Consider the following 12,052-nt stretch of genomic DNA (forward strand, 5'->3'; position numbering starts at 1 on the left):
TGCCACATCAATGTGGAACGCCCTACCCAAAGCTGTAAAGGAATGTGGATCACTACCCACTTTCAAAACCTCTCTCAAGGGACACCTACGGGAGACTGCAATTCAACACTGGCCCCTGTAAATATCCTAACCCAATCATTCCAACCCCCTCCAATGTACAGTCATTTACCTAGTATGGTTTTGTCAATAGTTCAATGTACAATTGTGTTTGTTTGTACAGTGTCTCCTCCCCCCCCCCCCTCAATGTACAGTGTTACTTGTTTATACAGTGTGCCCCCCGCCCCCCCCCCCCCCCCAACCACCTCCAATGTAAATTACCCAGTATGGTTGTCAATATCCCAATGTACCCAACCCCCCCCACCCAACCTCCAATGTACAGTTTCTACGTCAAATGTATATACTCCCTTTTCTTGACTCCTTCTGTATCACAAACAGTACTGTATTTGCAAATCTGGTATGTCATAAATGTATAGATGTAGCAGTACTGACTATCTGTATGTCATATATGTCTATATGAATTGAAAATGGGGGACCCTGATGGAAACAAGACAAACGTCTTTCTCAGGTCTGCATCCCCTTAACAATTGTATGTATTGAGCCGTACTGTATTGTACCCATTCTGCAATCTGTTAAATAAAGTTTTCATTCATTCATTCACTTACCTTAAAGAGATTAAGTAAGGTATTACTTACCTTAAAGAGATATTTCACTTTAGTTTCACTAGTTTCCTCTGTCTTCCCTCCACACCTCCAGGAACGGTGCTGTTGACAGAAGACGACTTGAGGTTCTACTAAAGTGAAATGTCCCTTTAAGCAGTAACTATCTCATTACGAACAAGGATGTATCTTATTTGTTTCAGGACAGAGTGTGAGGATTCGCCTGTTCCCTGAGCTTTTCCCTGTCTACTCTCCTTCACCAGCCCCCACCCTTGCGAGATTTTTCCCTGTCTACTCTCCTTCACCAGCCCCCACCCTTGGACTACCTTCACGCAGCTGTCATAGTTTAGGTCCCCGTGCCAGGCCCCCGCTGTCGGGCCCCTGTCCCCGTGCCAGGCCTCCGCCGTCGGGCCCCTGTTCCCGTGCCAGGCCTCCGCCGTCGGGCCCCTGTCCCCGTGCCAGGCCTCCGCCGTCGGAACCCTGTTCTCTGTCCCTGTCTCCAGCCCGCCTCTCCGGGCCTCTGTCCCTGTCCCCCTCTCCAGTGCCCCTGTTCCTGGCCCTGACACTTAGCCTTAGTCCCTTAGCCTGTTCGCCTCTTAAAGGCACAGTGCCGCATTTTCCATATTTCCTTGACTCTAGTGTTTTTGTGTTTTCCCTTAATGGGACTGTGCCGCTTTTTGTTCTATAATAAATATTTGCCCTGTTTTGGCTTACGCTCATACCTGTCTTGTGTTGTGCGATTGGGGTCGGTTACAAACCATAACACAGAGGAGGCGATTGTCTTGTGATTTTATGGAAAGAGTTCATAAATGTGCCCTTTTTTCCCCACGGCTGAGCGATATCAACGCCGTTGAGGTCAGAGGTCAGAGTTGAGACGCACTGCTTGACCCACAGATGTTGGTGGGGGGGGGGGGGGGTACTGCCGTTAGATACATGTAGTGGAAACACTGGTGTCTGTGAGAGCGTGTGTGTGTGTAACGGGATGTGTATGAAATATGAATATGAAGCTACAAGGAATCCATGGGAAATGCAGTTGTACATCATCATCACAATCATCAGCTTAAAAATGTTTACCGATAGCCTACTGCTTATGACCGCAAGTGCGTGTTTCTTTAAAAAAATTATTTTTAAATGTAGTTGCATTTTCAAACTGTATTTAACTTTAACCTCTTACCGTGCAGCGGCCCGTCCCCGGGCCCTCTTGAGGACGATTTATTGGACAGGTTTGTAACCAATGAGTGTGGCTTTCCAATGATACCCCACGTGGGGATGAGCGAATCAGGGATCTAGGTGAAAAGTCACAAGCGAATACTGGAAGTAAAAGATTTGCCGAATGCATTGGAGTCTATGAGAAAATGGAAACCTGCAGAGCTTTACTTTCTTTTTACATTTTACCAAAATCGCTCCTAATTTAATCACTCATTTCTGAACGGAATTTTGGGGGTGCCCATTAACACTTTCAGTGCCAGCAGGGGGCGCATGATTTAGTGCTTGAATGCCCACCATCCACTTCAATGTTAGCGTTAATAACGCCTAATCTATGTTTTTAATTATGGCTATGTGTCTAATTTGCCCGTCGCTTATCAATGACTCGTTTTCCAGTCAACATTGTCGAAGCGGATTGTTTTTCTATCGGTTCATTTTCGTTTTATAGCATTTTGAAAAGCCCTCGTTTTCAAGGAAAATATAAATATTCCATGATAATTGCCCTTTACTGGAATATTCTAGAATGTTGTAATTTTTCGGCCTATTTATGAATCGTTTTCAAATAAATGCTAGATTATCGATTATCGATGTGTACGTATGCACGCTATATAGGCGATCTGAAAAATCTATTCTCTGATTTCCTAAAAGCGATCGTGCACAAACAGCCATATCACACATAGGGCGAACGCTGAGATCTCAGCGAATACAACTCTGATTATCTCAAGACTTGTAAAATAGATTCCTAACCTCAGATCAGATGTTCTCCAAAAAGATCATTCCAATTCCTGATTGCCATTCCAAAAATTGATCGCTTTCATTGATCCAACGCTACATACTGTACATATGTATTCCACGCTGTTCTGAGGCTCCACAATGAATCCGATCGGCTGAGAAGTAAAATGTGGATTCCGGATATTTCTTTTCTCATCCATTTTCATTGAGTCCATTCCAAAAGGGTGCATTACCATCTGGGAGACGATAGAGGGCGTTTTTTTCACATCTGAGCTCCTACAGGCGCTGCATACGAACGGGAGACTTGGTTGATGAAATATGAATTCAGATCGCTAATAAAAAAAGAACACGCTAATTGTCGTGGTGGGCATTCAGGCATTGGGCTGATAACACGTGTTATCACGTGGTGGGCACTGAAAGTGTTAAGAGGTTAACTTTATCTTAAATAGTTCCTTTTAAATTTCAATATTGTAAGTCAGAAATGTAAGGAAAATGCAAATCTGTCATGTATGTGCATTTTGGAGATATTATAATGCAGTTTCGGTAAATCCTGTACGTTTTCAGGAGTTTCTTGATGTAGGGGAGCCCCAGTGTTTCCTATTTATTATCATTTTCTGTCATTGCTGGGGTCAACTTGAGATGTTTGATTTTTTTCATGGATCTAGCCTCTTTTCCTCTTAAAGTGCACCAGATCGATGCATTTAAATGTTAAATGCTGCCCATCTCAAAGGGTTTGGAATCCCCCTAGTTTCACAAAATAGGGTCCCCCAAACAATATTCCGCATAGGGCCCTCAAAAATCTAGAAAAGGCCCTGGGCGAGGCCTTAATTAATTTCTCTGTGGACACTTTTTGGACACAAGGACCCCCCCCCCCCCCCCCACCCCCAAAGGATTAAGTGTCAACGCGTTTCCATGTATTCTAGAGGTATTATTATTCGGCAAAGGTGATTCATTAATGCTGAGCAGCACCACAAATGAATGGAGCACAATCGATGACAGCAGACATCCAATTCTCTCTTCTTCTTTGCTAATGGTCAATGAATAGTGTTGTGAAAGGAATGAGAGGTGGACTCAGTAAAAATATTGGTAACACTTAAATGAAACACAGCCTATTATGGATTAAAATGACTTATCACGGTGTGTGGGCAATTACGGGCTCTCTGAAGTTTGACAACATATTATTGTCTTGCTGCAAAGGAAATTAGAAACCTGCCCCATGATAGCCGTTTAGTGATAATGGGGTGTTGTGAGAATTTGCTGTACTGTATGTGGCTTACTCACAACATCTTTACAGGAAAGTTATGGAGTTGTATTTGGAGTGTATTTCGTGACTGTTGGGAACTAGGCTACACTGGCACACCTACTTCCAGTCAATGACACTAAGCTATGCTAATGGTGCGGCTGTTCCCTAAGCCTAATGCATGCACAGAGAAGGAAAGGGTATGTATCTTCTTGTCTAACTCCAGGGTTGATGGCAAAGCTAATTTCCCAAAAAGTTGGCGTGTTCCTTTATGAAGAAGATGTCAATGTGTTGATAAGTGAAGTGTGGGCCCAATATGTTAGGATGTGCCAATGTCAGCATATTTGGGTCACTTGACCTTTAAGATTCCAAGTATGGGTGTGGTTAGGGGCGTTCCCAACCATCAGGGGGGCCATCTTGGATTGGAATCATGGCCTCATGGAGTTTTGTTTGCTACTGCTATTGTGAGAGGAAGGAGGAATTTTGCCAGGCCTCCTAAAAGTTTCTTCAGTAACCAAGGACAGGTCAGCTGCAGTGGTGCTTCCCAGTGGATTACTATTTTTGCCTTTCCTTTTTCTAAGATGTGGATCAACCCAGGACTTATCACCTTTTGGACACTCAAAGGTTTGAGTGTTGCTGGACAATACTAGCTCTACCATGCAGGCTGCATGGTCGGGTAGGCCTGAACATTATAACATGGTTGCATTAGACATGGTAACATTAACATGGTTGCATTAGACATGGTAACATTAACATGGTTACATTAGACATGGTAACATTATAACATGGTTGCATTAGACATGGTAACATTAACATGGTTACATTAGACATGGTAACATTATAACATGGTTGCATTAGACATGGTAACATTAACATGGTTACATTAGACATGGTAACATAATAACATGGTTGCATTAGACATGGTAACATTAACATGGTTACATTAGACATGGTAACATTATAACATGGTTGCATTAGACATGGTAACATTAACATGGTTACATTAGACATGGTAACATACGGTACATTAGACATGGTAAACATTTATGTTGGGGCTAATGGACTGTAAAGCTGACGGGACCGTTCTTATTGGTTTGAGATGATTTTTGTTGTACCATACGTTGCTATGGGGTGCCCCATTTATTTTGATCTTCTTTTTGGTTAATACAACACTTTGAATTTAACACTGTTCCAGTACTCTCATTCTTTATAGCTGAACAGGTTTGTTTATTATTATCAAGCTTGTTACAGAAATGGCAACCACGAAGGGACCTTAAAAAAAAAAAAAAAAAGGAAAAGAAAATGTGTAAAATATTCTCTATGTTGTTGTTAAGAGCTTTTGTTTTGTTTTGTTAGTTTGGGGTTGCTATACCATGGCTACACCTATGCATTCTCCTACTCCAGGGAGTATTGTCGAAGAAGAGGTTGCCTCAGACCGAGAAGAGGTTGCCTCAGACCAGGGAGAGGGAGAACTTGCTGAAGCTCTCATAGACTTCACGGCTGGCCCTTTTGTGACAAGGAGAGAGCCTGTACAGGAGCTAGCTGATCCTGTACAGGAGCTAGCTGAGACTCTTAATGACTTATATGTGAATGATGACTGCTCTGGGGGTAGTGAGGAACAGCAACCTGAGGTCACTGTTATCCATTCTGGCGCATTATCTACCTCTGGGATGGGGGAAGCCGAAGTAGCTACTGACATTACACAGTTTCAGTCACGTTTGAGTGCTGTGGAAAGAAAGATCCAGGCTTTCCATATAAATACAACTAGACAAGATGACATGCTCAGGTATTACATTGACCGTAAATGTCAACGACTACAACAGACTTTTCAGAGCGATATTAATAACCTCCAACAGTCAATGGTGGAGTGTTTGAAAAGACGAGACAAACAGCTTAATGCCCAACCACAAAACCCCATCAGGAGGACTAGCACTCCTGTACGGGATGATACACCGTCTGTTCACTTTTCTGTTTTCAACCCTAGGAGCGAGCCTGCTGAGTTCAGAGGGAGCTCGAGGAGAGAAATGGGAGCACCTGTTCACAGCTACAAACTGCCGGTGAAAGTCGAGTTTCCTTGCTTTGGTGGTCCAGAGGACGACACTGATCCGCTGTCATACATAGAGAAGTGTGAGGAGTTCCTGGCCCTTCATCAGCTGACCCATGAAGGTATTTTGGCAACCCTAAATACTGTGCTAAAGGACACCGCCAAAGATTGGTGGCGGGTGGAAAGGTCAAGGGTCAAGACATGGGCACAGTTTAAGTCATCATTTCTAAGGTCATTCCTCTCAGAAGACTATGAGGTGGAAGGAGAGAAAAGGCTTCGGGATCGGATTCAAGGCCAAAAGGAGAGTATTAGAGACTTTGCATTCCAATATAGGGCGTTGTGTATGCGTTGGAGGCCAGGTTACAGTGAAAAGGAGATAGTCAATCTCATTTTGCGCAACTGCAATCCCAAGTTAGCTAGTAGTGTTAGAGGAACCGCCCACACAGTTGATGAGCTGGTGAGAATCGGGACTCTCATTGAAGCTGACTGGGCTAGTCAGTCTTCCTATTGGGATAAAGTCAATGCTAATGCAAGTAGAGACAGAGAGTGGGGAAAGAAACCCAAACCGAGTAAGGATTCCCCCCAGCCAAAGGAGAGCTACAGGGGACTAGGACCAGGGTATGTGAGCACACTCATGCATGACTCCCCTAGTGACTCCAGCATTCAAGGACACCAGAGTAAGATTGTAGTTCCAATATTGGTTCGTGGAGTGAGGTGCAATGCATTGCTGGACACAGGGGCTACATACACCCTGCTGCAAGAGTCTCTCTGGACACACATAAAGAAACCTCAGGAATCCTTGACATCAAGTCCAGAGCAATCATTCCTCCTGGCAGACGGAAAAGTTCATCCTGCTTGGGGGCGGGCTAAACTTTGTTTTGAGTTGCATGAGGACTTATGGCTGATGGATGCCTACGTTATGAGCAAAGAACACTTGGCCTTCCCAGTTGTGTTAGGCCTTGACTTCCTGTTTAAGACGGGAATCCAACTTGACTTTAAGTCAGGGACATATGGGATTAGGCATGGAGGGAAACTCCAGTTCCATCGCTTTCTTCAAGAGGAGGTAGGATGGGAGGGTCACTGGGATGAAAAGAGGAAGCCCTTGGTGGGGCTGTACTTAGCAGCAACCCCTGTAGCCCAGCAAGAAGTCAATCTCCAAGTACTTGTCAGCAAGGCTGACGTGGATCAGTCCACCAAGGAAGCCCTACATCACCTTCTACTCCAGTGGCCAAAGGTCTGTTCAGAGCAGCTTGGGCAAACAGAGGTGGTGACACACACCATCCAAACGACAGATGAGCAGCCAGTTCGAAAAAAGGCATATCGGGTCTCACCGAAGAAAAAGGCTGTGGTGGATAGGGAAGTGAAGTCCATGCTGGAAAAAGGCATTATCCAACCTTCCAAGTCTCCTTGGGCTGCGCCTATGGTAATCGTTAAGAAAAAGGATGGAGGCGATCGCCCCTGTGTGGACTATAGGGGTCTCAACTCCAAGACACCTCTTGATGCCTACCCTATGCCAAACATTCATGAAATCTTGGAATCGCTGAATGGTGCAAAGGTGTTCAGCACCTTAGACCTCAAAAGTGGTTACTGGCAGGTGAGGATGGATCCAGCCAGTAGGCAGAAAACTGCCTTTGTGACCCATGCCGGACTCTTTGAATTTAGAGTCATGCCTTTTGGCTTGAAGAATGCTGCTGCTACGTTTCAGCGCTTAATGGACGTGGTGCTAGCCGATCTTAAGGGAGTCACGTGCTTTGTTTACATAGATGACATTGTAGTCTATTCAAAATCTGAAGCACAGCACCTTCAGGATCTGGCTGATGTTTTTCTCCGCCTGCAGAAGGCAAACCTCATCTTGAACCTCAAGAAGTGCAACTTAATGCAACACCGCTTGCAGTTCCTTGGACACATTGTGACTACCGAGGGAATTGTCACCGACAACCAAAAGGTTGAGGCAGTCCAGGCCTTTCCTACTCCCAGGACACTACCGGAGGTCGCACATTTTCTGGGAATGGTGGGCTGGTACCATAGGTTCATTCCTAGGTTTGCAGAACGGTCTGCAGCCCTTAATGCCCTGAAAAAGAAAGATGTAAAATGGCAATGGACACCAGAGTGCCAAGGCGCATTCGAGGACCTCAAGGCAGCACTCCAGTCAGCTCCTATCTTGCAACAGCCAGACTACAGCCTGCCATTCACACTGCAGACCGATGCTAGTGGGATTGGCTTGGGAGCCGTACTGACCCAGCAGAGAGACGGACAGGACCATGTTCTTGCTTTTGCCTCAAGATTGTTGAAGCCAGCTGAAATCAACTATTCTGTCGCAGAGCGAGAATGTCTTGCTGTTGTATGGGCCGTGGAGAAGTGGCGGGCCTTGATCGAGGGTCAACGGTTTGAAGTAATTACCGACCACGCTGCCCTTGTTTGGGCTTTCAACAACCCCAAACCCACATCAAGGCTCATCAGGTGGACCATTCGGTTTCAGGATTTTGATTTCCAGGTGGTATACCGGAAGGGAAAATTGAACGTGGTACCTGATGCTTTGTCACGGGCATTCACAACCCCAGACTCCATCGCTGCGGCCTGTGTGACCAAGCAGAACAAAAGTGATTCTTCGGGATGCGATCTACCAACGGATTGGGCAGAGATTGCTGACGCCCAAGCTGCTGACGCAGAATCCCAAGCGTTGATGGAGGAGATAGGAAAAGGAAATCCTAAAGCAAGTCGGATAGTCTATGTTAGGGCTGGGCGATATGGAAAAAAATCATATCGCGATAACGATATGATAATTTTATTTTATTTCTCGATATCGATAATTATCGAATTGTTATAAGTATAAAAAAAATTAAAAAAAAAAAAGAATTTATTTTTTTTATTTTTTAACAACAGATGTATGTTTATTTTGCAGCAATTCTTTGTCATTGCCCCATCTTTAGTGTTACATCCCCTCACACTCCAGTTCTCAGGCTGCAGCTGGTTTAAAAGCTAAAGTAAACCGGCTTCTCTGCTGGCTGTGGCTCCAGAGGAGTTGAACAGTTCTGGCTCTGCTAGTTTATTTTCGATCTTTTGGCGCTTTTTTGGTGGACAAACCACCGCACATGTGCACCGTGACTCGTGACTGGAGACTAGCTCTGCTAGCACACATAGCCTACTGTGTACAGACGGTTTCAAACTGTATTTTAAATTAGAAAGCAAACAAAATAAATGGACAAGAGAAAAAGAAATCTGAATTTGGTCAGTATTGTCATTTGGACAAGCAAAGCCATTACTTTAAGTTGCAGGCAAGAAAGACAAGTCTGTCCACTGTCTCTGGTTTTAAAACTGCCCTGTTGCAGGTAAAAAAAAATATATATAAAAAAAAAAAAAAAAAAAAAAAAACGATTTTTCGATTTTTTTTTAATTTCGATATTCGATATCGATTATTAAAATATATCGCGATATTTATCGTTATCGTTATATCGCCCAGCCCTAGTCTATGTTCTTGAAAATGGAATCCTGTTCAGACAAATACCTGGTCAAACTCTAGGCCACAAGTTACAGCTTTTCGTGCCTAGATCACTAAGGGAGTCCTTTCTGAAGTATTATCATGACAACCCGCTTAGTGGTCACATGGGAAGGCTGAAGACACTGTTGCGACTGCTGGAGGTAGCCTACTGGCCTCAAGTCAGGAATGATGTGTGGGCCTATACAAAGAACTGTCTCATATGCCAGCAGTACAAACCTGGGTGTCAGAAACCGGCGGGTTTCCTTCAGTCCACCACGGTCAGCGAACCAGGGGAGATGTTGGGGATTGACTTGATGGGTCCTTTCCCCAGAAGTAAGAAGGGGAATCAGTATCTTCTGGTTATAGTAGACTACTGTTCTAAGTGGGTGGAACACTTCCCTTTACGAGACTCCAAAACACCAAAGATAATACATATCCTCAGACAGGAGATCTTCCTTCGTTGGGGAACCCCAAAGTACCTCTTATCTGACAGGGGTCCACAGTTCACCAGCCATCTCTTAAAAGAACTCTGTCGCCAATGGGGTGTAGTAAAAAAAACTGACCACAAGCTACCACCCCCAAACTAACTTGACCGAGAGAGTCAACAGAAACCTGAAGACCATGGTGGCCTCTTACATCAAAGATCAGCATCAGGATTGGGATCTGTGGTTGGGCGAGTTCCGCTTTGCCATCAACACCGCCTACCATGAGAGTACTAGGTTCACTCCCGCAGAGATTGCGCTGGGAAGAAAATTGAAAGGACCTCTGGAGCGACTTCTATATCAGCCTCCCAAGCCGGACCAAAAGGCCTACTCCATGTTAGAAAGGCAACAGCAAATCCTGCAACAAGTTCAGCAAAATGTGGCTCAGGCCCAGGAGCATCAAGCTCGAAGCTACAATAGAAGGAGGTCTCCTGTCACATACCAAGTAGGAGAGAAGGTATGGGTTAAGCTGCACCCACAGTCTGATGCCAAGGTCATGTTTATGGCAAAACTTGCTCCAAAGTGGAGAGGGCCAGCCACAGTTCTCAGACATTTAGGGTCAGTGAACTACAGAGTAGCCATGGATAGCAGTCCCACCACCCATGAAACCTTGCATGTTGAGAACATGAAGATATTTTATGGCGGTGGTACTACGCTTGGTGGGGGGGATGTGTAACATGCGTTACTTTATGAAGAAGATGTCAATGTGTTGATAAGTGAAGTGTGGGCCCAATATGTTAGGATGTGCCAATGTCAGCATATTTGGGTCACTTGACCTTTAAGATTCCAGGTATGGGTGTGGTTAGGGGCGTTCCCAACCATCAGGGGGGCCATCTTGGATTGGAATCATGGCCTCATGGAGTTTTGTTTGCTACTGCTATTGTGAGAGGAAGGAGGAATTTTGCCAGGCCTCCTAAAAGATTCTTCAGTAACCAAGGACAGGTCAGCTGCAGTGGTGCTTCCCAGTGGATTACTATTTTTGCCTTTCCTTTTTCTAAGATGTGGATCAACCCAGGACTTATCACCTTTTGGACACTCAAAGGTTTGAGTGTTGCTGGACAATACTAGCTCTACCATGCAGGCTGCATGGTCGGGTAGGCCTGAACATTATAACATGGTTGCATTAGACATGGTAACATTAACATGGTTGCATTAGACATGGTAACATTAACATGGTTACATTAGACATGGTAACATTATAACATGGTTGCATTAGACATGGTAACAATAACATGGTTACATTAGACATGGTAACATTATAACATGGTTGCATTAGACATGGTAACATTAACATGGTTACATTAGACATGGTAACATAATAACATGGTTGCATTAGACATGGTAACATTAACATGGTTACATTAGACATGGTAACATTATAACATGGTTGCATTAGACATGGTAACATTAACATGGTTACATTAGACATGGTAACATACGGTACATTAGACATGGTAAACATTTATGTTGGGGCTAATGGACTGTAAAGCTGACGGGACCGTTCTTATTGGTTTGAGATTATTTTTGTTGTACCATACGTTGCTATGGGGTGCCCCATTTATTTTGATCTTCTTTTTGGCTAATACAACACTTTGAATTTAACACTGTTCCAGTACTCTCATTCTTTATAGCTGAACAGGTTTGTTTATTATTATCAAGCTTGTTACAAAGCCCTAGCCATATTTTCAGAAAATGTGCCTAAAAGTACATACCCAAGTAAATGGAAGATTTTTCCACTACAAGGTCTATTTGCATGTTCTTGGTATCTAGGGACATATGGACCTCAGGGAATGTTTTTCCCCATATTTGACAGTGAATAACACCATGCTGACATTGACCAAAAGTGAAGAATTTAGCTGAGCTCATTCAGGACCTTCTTGAGATCAAGTGTACAATATATCTAAGCAAATGAACAAAGGGCAGATGATTTACAAGTTTTTTTGTAGATACAGTACTGAATTTTGCCATCCGGACACATTTGAAATATGAATATAGAATATCAGGCCTATAAATTACCTTATTATGTCCAAGTCATAAATCTGGATTTAGTACCACCAGGCACCCAGTACAGGGCAGCAAAGACAGTGAATGAAATCTACTGTAAGTACAGTTACTTTTGTATAATGTCCATAGCTCAGGCATGTTCTACCGGATTGAGACGCGCTTTTTTCCTCGTTCACAGAAAGGTTAAGAAACAATATACGTTGTATTTTA

Source organism: Notolepis coatsorum (genome assembly GCF_963971535.1).
Source record: "Notolepis coatsorum genome assembly, chromosome: 15".
In the NCBI taxonomy this organism is placed as follows: domain Eukaryota; kingdom Metazoa; phylum Chordata; class Actinopteri; order Aulopiformes; family Paralepididae; genus Notolepis; species Notolepis coatsorum.